This window comes from Falco peregrinus, chromosome Z, assembly GCF_023634155.1.
Source record: "Falco peregrinus isolate bFalPer1 chromosome Z, bFalPer1.pri, whole genome shotgun sequence".
NCBI classification, from domain to species: Eukaryota; Metazoa; Chordata; class Aves; order Falconiformes; family Falconidae; genus Falco; species Falco peregrinus.
Window position 1 is genome coordinate 49,801,599 of NC_073739.1, and position 14,700 is coordinate 49,816,298.

General features: G+C 41.2%; 1 long non-coding RNA gene across 1 annotated transcript in view; it reads right to left on the bottom strand.

Annotated features, from left to right (window-relative positions):
* Positions 1-6,846: 6,846 nt before the first annotated feature.
* Positions 6,847-14,700, bottom strand: part of LOC129782769 (uncharacterized) — a 35,125-nt gene continuing 27,271 nt past the window's right edge. The window contains exons 2-3 of the long non-coding RNA XR_008744870.1: positions 10,377-10,468; positions 6,847-7,193 (exon numbers count right to left, since the gene is read on the bottom strand). This is a non-coding gene — a long non-coding RNA (uncharacterized LOC129782769). The remainder of the gene's footprint in view (positions 7,194-10,376; positions 10,469-14,700) is intronic.

Consider the following 14,700-nt stretch of genomic DNA (forward strand, 5'->3'; position numbering starts at 1 on the left):
ACTTTGTTCTTTGGAGTACAGTTCAGCACAGACAGGTGCTAAAGGAGGCTTCAGGCAGCAGTTGCAGGCAGGGTTAAAGAAAGGAGACTTTTCTCAGCTGATTGATACTCCTTCCTGCTTTCTGAAAGCAGCTGGCCCCTTAAGGGACTGAACCAGATAGCCATAATTACTATATCAAGGCAAAGGAATTCCTTAGACAGAACAGATTGGTGTTTTCTCCAGCCAGCTTCACCTCTCCCTCTTGAAAAGGAGTGCTTAGCCTGCGGCACATCCAAAGCCTAAGCGGAGCTCCCCTTCCCTGCTCCTTTGGTCAGGGCTCTTAAGAGTTTAATTTCCAGTAGCCACAGTTCCCAAACCTTGCCTCAAAATGCAACAACATTGCCATGTGAAATTAAAGAATTGTAAATGGAGGCAAAACGTCCAACAGAGTCTGAAGAGGACAGTACAATTGTTGCCAGTGGTTCAGAGAGGATCGTGGTGTGACTCAGGTAGGAATTCCAACTTAATCCAACCTCCTGCTCAAAGCAGTGAAGTGTGGGAACCTTCTGCCTTACAGAGGAATTCTCATTGTATTTCATTCCACCCATGACATGGCAATGAAGATTGGCTTTCCTTTTGTTTCAACAACATACCAGTAGAAATAAGCCAAACAGGCATTTTAAAAATCCGTTTCCAACCTACAGCCTACACAATACACATTTATATTTCTTCCCAGGAAATCTGAACTACATTAATTATAATTCTTACTATAATTACTTTAAGATTTTGAGAAGTAATGGAAAAATATTTTGAGCTGTTACTTATTTTTTGTTGCAATTGTGACTGAGTCAGACAGCAGTGGCTGTTACAACAATACATTGCTGGCCTACATTTTCTGTATTTACAAATGTGCCCGAAACCATCTTTCTAGTGTGGAATCTTTTTATATTCACAGAACACAGCTGGCAAATTCAAAATAAATTAGAGGTGTATTTATATGACAAATAAATTAGAGTGTGGGACTAATTGCCACACAAAGTTGGTAAAACTAATAACTTGGCTAAGACTTGAAAGGGAGCGGTGATTTATAGAAATAAAGACAACACAGAGGTCATTGTAGGTAAAGCTGACAAAAAAAAAAAAGGACTGAATAGAACACTCTTTTTCTTCACAGTCTTTAACTATTAAACAAAGTACGCTTTCCCACTTTCCATAATATCACTGCTGGGGACAGTGCATTGGATCAGTTCCAGCATGACAGTTATAATTTTGTGTTTGTCTTTAAGAACAATTTAATAACTGGCTCAAAATTAGTAACTACAAAATTGTATCAAATGAAAGAGGGAAACATCAGTTCATATAGCATGATAATGGTAAAATTCAGTGTTACACAAGGTCATAGAGTAAAAGCTGTGTCTGAACTTTATTAAATAAGTTAATTGATAATAATTTATGACTAGTGAAAACCTTTACAGTGTTGCCTTCTAACCCTAGGGCAATCGTATTTTATGCAGATATGGACTAGTTGACTAAGAAGTTCTGTATTTCTCAACTGAATTGGTATTCATTGGGAGTTGTGGACTATCAGCTGTTTTGTGTATGAATGGGTTTGCTCTGTGTTTCTGCAGCTTAGCACTACCTGCTGTTACAGATGATAGGATACAGAATCTGAGTAACCAACCACCTGCTGCTGGATGTCATATCTTGTGTTCTTACGAAGTGGAGGGCTCCAAGAAGGGAGATTAGATGCCACAGCCCAGTCAAATTAACCTAATGTACAGTACTTTTAAGGGGAGGAAATTACACATTTATGTCACAAATTGCCTACATTTTTGGGTTTTGCTACAAAAGAGGAATGCATGTCATTGGATGAAGGCATCTTATTTTCCTACTGTTGTCTCCCATTATTAAAAAAAAATCATTCCTAATTTTGACCATCATTGGAATCCAGAGAGATCAGAGTGGAATTCTTCCACTGCTTAAGGGTTACCCCAATATTCTAGTTATTAGATTAATATCTAATTATCTATTAATTATATAAATCTATAAAAACTAAAAATAGATTTAATGATCACTTCAATTTCCAAAAGGGGATATGCGGGGAATGGTGTAAATGGACTGGTTTTGAAGATAAGCTTTAATTCCAAAGAAGGCTGGCCAGATAACAGCTGCTTTTTACTAGCATTCTCTTAAAGCTTACTACCTTAACCAGGTTGCCATGCATTCTTTTCCACGTTAGATTATTGTTAACTTAAAGAATTCCAGACTATGTATCATTGACTTTCTTCCCACAGTGAGCTTCTCTTACCATCAGTCCAATCAGTACCAGCATTCTTTTGATTTGTAAAATTTGATATAATGAAATTATATCTTGTACTCTGTTACATTTTAAACTTGTAGTGAGCATTCTTTTATAATTCATATGTATCATATATATATGTACATACATATATATATAAATCATGCACTATCAAGAATATGTAATTGCAGAGAAGTACCTGAGTTGTAGTCTTCTCCTGACTGTAAAACCCTGATGGCATGTAACACATGACATCCTAAAGCATGGCCAAATGGCAGGTCAATCAGCTGACACCAGGTCAGTCACAGAACCACAGAACGACTGTCTGAGATTGGAAGGGATTTCTGGAAGTCATCTTGTCCAACACCCTTGCTCAAGCAGGGCCACCTAGAGCCAGTTGCCCAGGACCATGTCTGCACAGCTTTTGATTATCTCCAAGGATGGAGACTGCACAACCTCTCTGGGCAACCTGTGCCAGTGATCAGACACCCTCACAGAGGGAAAGCATTTCCTGATGTTCAGAGAGAACCTCCTGTGTTTCAGTTTGTGCCTATTGACCCTTGTCCTGTGACTGGGCACCACTGAGAAGAGCCTGTTCTGTCCTTTTTGCACCCTCCCTTCATGTATTTATATAGATTGATGAGATCTCCCCTGAGCCTTCTCTTCTGTAGGCTAAACACATTCAAGATCTTTCAGCCTTTCCTCATTGGAGAGGTGCTCCGGTCCATTCATCATCTTTGTACGATGTATGCCCACGTCTGTCTCTTACAGGAAGTCCAGAACTGGACACAGGACTCCAGGTGTGGCCTCACCAGTGCTGAGCAGAGGGGGAGGATCTCCTCCCTCAACCTGCTGGCAACACTCCTAACGCAGCCCAGGAAACCATTTGCCGCCTTGCTCAGAGGAGCACATTGCTGGTTCATGCTCAAGCTTGTTTTCACCAGGACCCCAGGGTCCTTTCATGCAAAGCTGCTTTCAAGCTGGGCAGCTCCCATGATACATTGGTGCATGGACCCCAATGCATACTGGTGCAGTCATCCTCAATAACAAATCTTTCCTGGTAATTTTAAATAAACTGTGCTTCTTTTCTACTGCAAGGGACAATCACAACAGAAAAAAAATCTTTTTTTGCAAAACATTACCCCTTAGCTTTTCTGACATCACTACACATAAGGCAGGAGAATGACCTTCAAAATCATTCTGCTGCCCTTTTGGAGAGGAAGGTGCTGATCTCTTCTCCCTGGCTTCCAGTGACAGGATGCGTGGGAATTGCTCCAAGCTGCATCAGGGGAGGTTCAGAGTAGATGCAAGAAAACAGTTCTTTACCAAGAGGACTGTCAAACACTGGAACAGGCTTCCTAGAAAGGTGGTTGATGACCCAAGACCGTCAGTGTTGAATAGGCATTTGGGCAATGCCCTTAATAACATTCTTCAATTTTTGGTCAGCCCTGAAGTGGTCAGGCAGTTGGACTACGTGATTATGTAGGTTCCTTCCAGCTGAACCACTCTGTTCTGTTCTGTTCTGTTCTGGTCTATTCTGGTCTGGTCTGGTCTAGTCTGGTCTATTGTACTCCTATTCTACTCTATTCTATTCTATTCTATTCTATTCTATTCTATTCTATTCTATTCTATTCTATTCTATTCTATTCTATTCTATTCTATTCTATTCTATTCTACTCTATTCTATTCTATTTTACTCTATTCTATTCTATTTATTCTATTCTATTCTATTCTATTCTATTCTATTCTATTCTATTCTATTCTATTCTATTCTATTCTATTCTATTCTATTCTATTCTATTCTATTCTATTCTATTCTATTCTATTCTATTCTATTCTATTCTACTCTACTCTATTCTATTTTACTCTATTCTATTCTATTCTATTCTACTCTATTCTACTCTATTCTACTCTATTCTATTCTATTCTATTCTATTCTATTCTATTCTATTCTATTCTATTCTATTCTATTCTATTCTATTCTATTCTATTCTGTTCTATTCTATTCTGTTCTATTCTGTTCTGTTCTGTTCTGTTCTGTTCTGTTCATCCTATCCTATCCTATCCCATCCCATCCTATCCCATTCCATTCCCCATAACTCTGACTTTTTAATGCTTTGCAATAGAAACAACAGTTTAATAAAATTGTTCTTCTACATGCTAACAAGTGTACAGAGACACTTGATGTAACAAAGACATCACTGAAACCCAGTTCTGCTTAGGTGACAACTGTCATTGGATCATGGTTACATTCCATGATGAGAATGGCTTGATAATAGAAATGGAAGTTCAATCTGAAGGTAAAACAGAATCTGGGATGAGTAGCTGAAAATGTGGGATGAATGAATGCTGCATAAATTCATCAGAATGTACTGTGATGTGGCAATTGAAAGGAATGTAGTTTGTCAGACTATCCAAGCAAAAGATCATAGTTATTTATAGTTATTTTACAGTGTTCATTAAGTGTACTGCTAGAATCAGCATTTTCCACTGGAAGTATTTTTTTTTTTTTTGTCTTTTGCATGAAGATCTATTTATGTATTTGGTGAATTATTTCATAAATTGTATTTTCCTTGCAGAAATACTCAGCATGGACATCTGCAAACTGAGAAGAAAGAACAATGATGTAGGCCAAAAATATTTTAAAAATGTAAGCTGTAAACACTATACTATGTTTGTTTGGAACACGAAATGAAAATAGACTGGTCAAATAGTAACTAAGAGCAACATTTGCAGCTGCTAGAGGTAACAGGAGTAGAGGAGGTTTGAACATTGATAGTTCTTAACTTGAACTGTGTATGAAAGAGAATATAATCTGTATCAAGGAAATCTTGGATTTTTCTTATTTAACCATGAAGGATGGTGTACAGTTTCACATTTTCTTCTCTGGATTTGGATGGTCTAAGTTTCACTGTTTTCTCTCTCAGTTCAAAATATTACAAAGCTTGAGATTATTGTACAGAATTTCATTTCCTCCATCATGGTTTGACAATGAAATTATAGGGATGGAGTAGACTTTGGTAATAACACCTCTCATCAGCACTATATATTAGTACCAAGAAATGGTTGAAGTTTTAAATACAATGTATTGTCATGGAAGTAAATTAACACTATTGAAGGCAAAGATAACATCCCACAGGAATCTGTGCATGCCATATACAGTATAGCTCCCAGAATGATTTTCCATGCATCTGTCTGACACGCTTTCTACTTCTGAAACATGTATAACTGAAAAGGAAGTCAGAAAAATGTATTAGTCTATATGATTTCTAAGCAATAATTCCTAACACTTTATATAGAGTGCTACCAATACGGTAAATTCTCCTGCCTTTGATGTCTGTATTTGGACTTCATCTCAGAACATAGCATTTTAAGAACTCGTATCTACATAATCTGTTGCTTATTTACTGTAAAAAAAACCTATTAAATACTTTTCCTTTCCCAGTGGATGATTCTGTAGCAACACCCTAGATTGGCATGCCAAGGCATAGAGGGCAATCAACTGCCACAACTAGAACTTCTGTATCAAGCATTAATGCACAGCATTTTACAACAGCAGCTTTTAGTCCTGGTGCCTGTATTTTATTCATGTGTATATAGATCAGTTCTACACCCAATATTATTTTTCTTGGCATGTAGCTGGCATATAGCTTATTTCTTTCACATTACTTTGAATGTATTGTATATTTGTCCTTTGCTATTATGAGTGAGCCAGGTATTTTCATGTCTCGACACAGATATGTAAATGGAATGTCATTGTATTAAATCGGTTAGAAAACTGATTCTGATCTTTGAAAACAGAACTTGAGACACAGGCATGTATGTATTTGAGGACATTAAATTTACTGCACAGGCTCCCAGCACTTGCTGATAGACACAGTTAATCTGTGTTTCTTATTCCATGCCCCAATTCTGAAAAGCACTTAATCAAAGTGCTTGATCTTAAGAAGTAAGTTTTTTCCTGTCTTAATTAGACATAAATAAGAAATATTTAAGTTTTTTTCCTGTCTCTTAAACAAAAAGAGGTGTTTTCTCAAATCAGTGTCCCATTTCATCAAAATAACAATATTCCCTAATCCCCCCAAAATAAGCTAAAAGTTTGTCAGTCTAGGTTTTCTGCTGGAACTCAGCAGATGACTTTGTATAAAAAATGGATCTCTTCTAGGAAGCTTTAGGAAAACAGCACGAAGCAGCTGCCAACAAGCCCTATCAGCCATCCTTTAGCACTAAGAACAGGAAGGAAAATAATCACCTGCCTCAGTTTAAAGTGAAAGACAGTGTGGCCCAAATAAGAAAGATTTTTCTGGACCAGATTAATAATCATCTAGGACTAATCTAAAGCTGCTCAGGAAATAACTCCATCATCAGCCTTTGTATATTTCAGAACCCATCTTTTAAAATGAGACTATTTTGTACTGTCATATAATTTTTCTCTTGTATGCAACAGTCTGTTTCATCATAACAAACAGAGGAGAAATTCTGTCTTATCAGGACAGGATTTTATTTTATTGTACATACGTTTGCATGCCATGCTAATAATCACAGCTGTCATTTGTTATGTGATTACACTCAATATGAAACAGAATCTCTTTTTGTACGGTTCGGAGATGGACATTTAAAGGGCAGCTACAAAAAGGACAGAGGCTCTCTCTCCTCAAGGAGCCACACGGAGAAGACAAGGGACAGTGGGTACAAGTTGCACTGGCAGAGGTTTCATTTTGATATAAGAAAGAAATTTTTTGCAGTGAGAACAATTATTCAGTGGAACAACCTCCCCAGGGATGTGGTAGGGTCCCCATCTCCACAGGTTTTCAAGATGCGATTGGACAGGATGCTCAATAATCCCATTCGGGCTCCATTTCCCACAAAGGGTTGATCTTTTCAGGTCACTTCCAACCTGGGCTGTTCTGTGAGTCTATGGTTACAAAGAATTAACACAAACTTGTAACAAATTGCTAGAGAGTGGGTATGTCTTTCTTTGTATAATGACTAAGGTTTTATAAATTCAGAACTTGCACATGCTCTTATGCTGTCTTGAAAAGAACGTCATACACTGAAGGTGTCTCAACATCATTGTATAATTCGACATATGTCTGCCACTTGCACAGAAATTTTCCACAACCACAATATACCATTGATGCTGAGCTGTGACCCATAGCGCAGAAAGACTAATCTATAATTACAAAACTTGGTACACAACTAGAATTGACACAATGCTGCTTGTATCATAGTCTGATCTCTTCATACATGGGCCTATTTATGCACTCCTAGTTTAAGGTCAAAATTACTTCCTAAATGACTAAAATAATTATCTAAGTACTGGTTCTATTTGTGTGAAATCCACTTGACTGCATTTAGTTTTATTGCTGAAGTTCAGTTTTTAGAACATAGGGAGCTGAAAAAAACCTGCCTTTTTTTACTTCCTTTCTTCAAAACTCTACTATGCATTTCTTTTTATTTAAAGTAAAAATTAAAAACCACTATCGTATATCCCATCAGGGCCCTGATGGCACTGACAGGGCTTACCAGCCCTGCCAAGCCTCCCCAGGGCCCAGGACCCCATGTCAGCCTCCAGGGCTGCCAGCCCCTGCCCCAGCCATGCCATAGCAGAGCCAGTCTCCAGCTGCCCCCGTGCCTGGCCGCTGGGCCAGTATCACAGCCTGGCTCTGCCCATCCCGGTCCCTGCCAGATGCCAAATGCCCAGGAATGGGGCTGCCTCTGCCTGCTCCCTGCCCAGCTGCCCTGCTGCTGGCTGGGGCGGTGGGACAGGCCCCGGCTGCCCAGCTGCCTCTGCGTGCCCAGGGAGCCTCTGTCCCTGCCTGCACCCTGACACCTTCTCCCTGCTAATTTTAAAGGATGCTTTGTAGTTTTTCCCTGTAAAATAAATAGAAAATGTCTACCATCATTTAGCTTACATGAATTAATTTTCATTCTGTTTTTTAAGGAAAAGAGAGAGATTCAACACAGAGTAATTTAAATGCTGTAGAGGGATTCTTAGAAAGCAAAACCATGGCATTTTGTTGGGCATGTGATGGAAATAAATCACTGCTTTCTGTTAAGGACCTTTCTGTATCACTTTGCTAACTACTTCCAGCTCCTCATCCTGCCTTGCAGTGCCATGAGGGCTTTGTGCATCCAGAAGGACAATGCAGGGCTGCTGTGACAGCAGTCTGAGCACACACTGCCCACAGATGCTCTCTGCTCAAGCGGCTTTCCACTGCTGCCGGGGCTGACGGCAGCCACTACAGTTATGCTGTTCTGTTGGGGTGGGGTTTTTTTGATACTGCATATCCTGTCATCACAAATAACATCACACTGCATCCAAGCCTCAAGAAGACAAAGTTCAGTCAGGAAGGTGAGAATGTAACAGTTCTCAGAACAATATTTTTAAAAAGAGTAAAATTGTGTTTGTTCATGTAGTACACAGTAAGCCAAAGCAAAGACCACGCTGCAAACAAAAGCAAAAGTTCATTATCAGGCCACAAACACACACATGTGGACATACTACAACCTTGTTATTTAAAAGGTTTTGGGAAGTCAAAAAAATAAATTATTCAGAGAATAAACCCCATTATTTATTCCTGGTTTTAAATACAGTTTTATCCTGTACATATTTGCCCTATAATCCCTGTTATAAGACTTCTATAATTGCTTGAACCATTCAAGATGCCTTTCACTAACAGATTAAATTTTGGGGAAGACCTGATTTCTGAGGAAAAGAATAGGAAGTACTACCTGCTTCCCACCCCCTTTGCCCCTCCCCCCTTTGCCCCCCCCAATAAATGTTATAACCTGTCTGCTGAGGAGCTCTAGCTATGTAGGGTTTGGGGTTTTTTGCAAACAGTGGCAATTCAGAAGCTTTCAGAAGCAGCCACAATTGACAAAGCTCAGTGGAGACTTCTTAGAGATGACTGAAGTTAGACCTGTCTAACTAAGTAGCTAACTGACTTTTCAGACCTGACAAGTACGTCAATAAAGAGTACATTCAAGTCTTCTGCCAAGCAACACTTTTCATTCTGTATTTCTAGAGCTGGACACTGAAGCTGAATGCTGGATGTCTGTCCTATGCTTTCAGATGCTTATCCCTGCATAAGCCAGACAAAGACAAGTGGTCAAAATGGAACCCACTATAAGGAAGATGAAAAGAAAATAACATTACAGAAGCCAGACAGAAAACAAGCTGAAGAGAAAGAGGGTGTGGTGGGCATATGCACTCTGGAAGAAGACATCAGTCAGAGATGCAAAGGAGTTGCTTTCTAAGGTAGGTAGGCAGCAGCAGAGAAGACAGAAGCCTACAGATGAAGAGATAGGCAGCTGTTTAGAGGCACGCATAAAAGGGGAATGAATAAAACTCAAAGCCAGAATGAGTAGGATTAGATGAAAGCAAAAAGAAGCAGGATCTAGTAGACTATAGAGAAGAGTGTCTGCAAAAAAACTGGTATTTCTGTGCCCTTTGTCTTTGCTTCTTTCTGTCTGCTGTAAATAGCTTGAAACCTGTTAGCAAATAAAAAATAATAAAAAAATGAAAAATTCCAGCCCTATAAAAAGTGCTGTTCCTTGTGCAGAATAACAAGATACTCATGGGACAATAATTCTAGTGTTAGGTCTGTGGTGTGCATCTACTGGGCCAAAGATTGCTGATGGCACAACTCATGTTCCACCTGATGGATTTTTCTTCTGGCAGATGTAGGCTTTCAGAACTGCTACATGAAAGTAGCTCAAGATATCCCCCATTAAAACAGCATTGTCTGCAAAGTTAAGTACTTACAAATTATGAAAAAAGGAGAACTTTCCTTCTGCAGTCTGAATTCAGTATCTCACAGCATCCATGTTACAATGCAAACTGCATTCCAACTGAACGGGTTATTTTTTCTCCAAAATCTTGATTCATTCAGTGAACAGGATTGACAATGGTCAAGGTGTTAAACAGAGTTGTGCTCTTAAGCAGGCTGCTGCCGGTGCAATCTGTCTTTCAGATAACACAGAATTGGGAATGGGATGAAGAAGCAGTATGGAGGACTCCTCCAGTCTTGGCCTCATCCCCTTCTATTTCTACTTTTCCCATCATAGTCACTCTTCTGACCTGTTTCTTTCTTACCTCTTTCCAGTTCTGCTCACCCTCAGCACCCAATTCCTTCTTCAGGCATTCAGTTACGGCATGACATGTCTAGTCTCAAAAACAGGATAATTCTGTTAAAAAATGAAAATGTCTACTTTGAAGTAATAGAAAATACCATTCTACAGTATATAAGCTTTTAAAAGTTAAAACCAACTAAAATACTGTCAAGGTCTATTTTCTGACTGTCCTGGTTTCAGCTGGGATGGAGTTAACTTTCTTCCTAGTAGCTAGTACAGAGCTGGGGTTTGGCTCTGATGTGAGAACAATGTTGATAACGCACGGATGGTTTTGGTGGTTGCTGGGTGATGTTCATACCAAGTCAAGGACCTTTTGGTTTCTTGGGCCCTGCCAGCCAGAGGGCTGGAGGGGCATGGGAAGTGGGGAGGGGGCACAGCCAGGGCAGCTGACCTGAACCAGCCAAAGGGATATTCCATACCATGGGACATCATGCTTGGTATATACACTTGGGAGGTTAGCTGGGGCGGGGGGAATCGCTGCTGGGGGACTGGCTGGGCATCAGTCAGCGGGTGGTGAGCAGCTGTACTGTGCATCACTTGGTTTCCTTTCTCCCTTTTCCCTTGGATTTTAACCTTTTTAACCTTTCCAATATAACTGTTGTTATTATTACTATTACTATTATTGTTGTTCTTACCTTTTTATTCTGTTTAGATTATTAAATTGTTCTTATCTCAACCCTCAAGTTTTACACTCCTTTCCAATTCTCCTCCCCATCCCTCTGGCTGGGGCGGAGTGAGCAATTGGCTGCGTGGTGCTTGGTTGCTGGCTGGGGTTAAACCACGACACTGACACACTTAGATGTATGTAGTTCTACCAGTCCTGCCAATAGTCGAAATACTTTACTGTTCTCCTTTTTTTTTTTTTTTTGACTGCAGACATCTTGGTGTGAAGATGCTGTCATGCTCCATATTCTGCACCCCATTAATTGACACTATAAATTTTCAGTACTCATACTCATTAGTATTAGAAAGCAGACATATTCCTTATTCGTATGTTTAGTAAAGAATTTAACACTATTACAACAAAGTTAAGTCTTGGATTTTCTATTCTACAGAATTCATCAGTTCATACACCCTGGAATCACAAAAAAAAAGTATGTTATGCTGAGACTAAAAATATTATGGTAGATGTGCGAACACGGCCTAAAAATCTAAGCCTCTGACTTTAAGCATAAACTATTAATTTCTACTTCTTGCTACTTTTAATGCTGGAATAACTTTATGCTGCAAAATATGATTAAAACCGATAGTCTCCTTTTCCTCTGTTTTTCATTAATTTATTTTACAAATATGCATTGCTTACTGCTGAGTTTGGTGAGATTGATTTTAGCAGGAATAAGAAAAAAGTACATGTTCATTCACTAGTCTTTGTAGTACTTATTTTCTGTCCAGTATCAACTTCCCAACTCAGAAACTGTGCTACATGTGGTGCAGGGCCAACGGGAGCCTCTCATACAGCAGTCTCATATTTATTTATGTCACCAATGCTGCTTCTTTAGAAGGCGGCATTAATACTTAGATATTCCTCATCAAAGAAGAATATAGCTCTGTGGCTGGTGTCATCGCCACAAATTTGGTGGTTTTTTTTATAACGGGATGGTCTGCCTGGAATCTGGCCTGCTGGCATCAGGTGGGATTCACCTTTTACAAAGGCAGAATAGAGGAGAGTTTGTGCTCCTGAGCTGGGGTGCACTCATTGACAGGGCTTTCAACTAGACTGGAGGGGGGGCAGGGACAGTATCAGGCTTGCCTGTGACAAGCTGTGGGAGGTTAGAGGGTTGGGGTGCTAGTGAGGGCCCTCAGTCTGTTGCTCTGGGACATGCTGTGTACACTGGAGCACATTTCCAGTCTTACAGGGATGAGCCAGGAGCTTCTGAGGCAATAGGAGCCAACAGGGAAACATCAGTGAAATACCTCAGAGGAATTAAGGTTCCTCTTGAAAGGTGATGTGGCCAACAGCCCAGCTGAAAGGCCTCTACACCAATGCACACAGCATGAGCGACAAACAGGAGTTGAAAGCCACCGTGCTGCTAGAAAGCCATGACCTACTTGCTGTTACTGAAACTTGCTGGGATGAACTGAAGACTGGAGTGCAGCTGTCGATGGCTACAGCCTGTTCAGAAGGGACAGGCAAGGAAGGAGGGGCAGCGGGGGTGCCCCCTACGTCAAGAAACAGGTGGATTGTGAAGAGCTGTCTCTGAAGAATAGCCACGAGCAAGTTGGAAGTCTATGGGTAAGAATTAGAGACCAAGGCAACAGAAGGAACCTTGTGGCTGGTGTTCAGTACAGGCTGCCCGATCAAGGGGAGGCTATTGGCACAGTCCTCTTACTGTAGCTACAGAAGACATAGGTCTTGCAGGCTCTCATCCTGCTGGGGGACTTCAACCACACCAACACCTGCTGGAAAAGTAGCACCAGCGGCTGTAGGCAATCCTAGAGATTCCTGGATTGCATTGAGGATAACTTCTTAAACCAGGTAATAGGCAGCCCTACCAGATGGGATGCGATACTGGACCTGATGGTCACCAACACAAGTGACCTAATCAGTGGCATCAAGATTGGAGGCAGCCTGGACTGCAGTGATGATGCACTGGTGGAGTTCACACTCCTGAGGGATATGGGTCAGGCAAACAGTAAAGTCAGGAGCCTCAATTTTAGGAAAGCAAACTTCCAGTTGTTCAAGGAGTTAGTCAGTAGGACCCCCTGGGAAACTGCCCTCAGGGACAAGGGAGCAGAATAGATCTGGCAGATCTTTAAGGATGCTCTCCATAGAGCACAAAAGCTCTTGTTTCCTAGGTATAAGAGATCAGGAAAGGAAGGTAAGAGACCAGCATGGATGAGTTGAGACCTACTGGTCAAACTAAAGGGCAAGTAGGAAATGCACGGGCCAGTGAAAGCAGGGACAGGTATCCTGGGAAAAGCATAGGGATGCTGCCTGGTTCTGTAGGGATGGGGTGAGGAAGGCCAAGGTGTGGCTGGGGCTGACCTTGACAAGGAATGGAAAGAATTATAAGGGCTTCTATGTGTATGTCAGCCAGAAAATGAAGATCAGAGAATGTGTACTCCTCTGATGAACACAACTGGCAAACTGGTAATGACAGACAAGGAGAAGGCTGAGGTAGTCAACAGGTTTTTTTGCCTCAGTCTTCACTGGCAACCTTTCTTCCCACACCCTCGATTGGATGGACCTCAAGGCAGGGACTGGGGGAGCAAAGTACATCCCACTATAAGAGAAGATCATGTTCATGACTACCTGAGGAATCTGAATATACCTAAGCCTATGGGACGTGATGAGATGCATCCCAAGCTCCTGAAGGAATTGGCTCATGTACTTGTCAAGCCACTCTTCATGATATTTGGAAAGTCATAGCAGTTAGGTGAAGTCCCTGATGACTGGAAGAAGGGAAACATTGCACCCATTTTTAAAATGGGTAGAATGGGGGACCCTAGGAACTACTGACCTGTCACTCTGTGCCTAGGCAGATCATGGGACAGATCCTCCTAGAAGCTATGCTAAGGCACATGGAGGACAGGAAGATAATTCAAGACAACCAGCATGGCTTCACCAAGGGCAAGTCTTGCCTGACCAACCTAATGGCCTTCTATGATGCAGTGACTATATCAGAGGACAAAGGAATTGCTACAGATGTCATCTATCTGGAATTCTGTAGGCCTTTGACACAGCCCCCACAATATTATTCTTTCTAAATTGGATAGACATGGATTTGATGGGTGGACTGTTTGGTGGATAAGAAATTGGCTGGATGGTTGCATCCAGAGGGTAGTGGTCAAATGGTGGTAAGTGTGTCCCTCAGGGGTCCATACCGGGACCAGTACTGTTTAATATCTTCATCAATGACATGGACAGTGGGAATGAATGCACGCTCAGCAGGTTTGCAGATGACACCCAGATGAGCGGTGGGTGTCATGCCAGGCATGTCCCCCATGCCTGAGGGAAGAGATGCCATCCAGAGGAACCTGGACAAGTTCAAGAAGTGGGCCCATGTGAACCTCATGAGGTTCAACAAGGACAAGTGCAGGCTCCTGCACCTGGGTCAGGGCAACCCACAGTATCAATATAGGCTAGGGGATGAGGAGACTGAGAGAAGCCCAGTGGAAAGGGACTTGGTACTGGTGGATGAAAAGCTGGACAGAGCTGGCAATGTGAACTTGCAATCCACAAAGACAACTGTATCCTGGGCTGCATCAAAAGAAGCATGACCAGCAGGTCAAGGGAGGCGATTCTCTCCCTCCACCCTGGTCTTATGAGACCCCCCCTGGAGTAC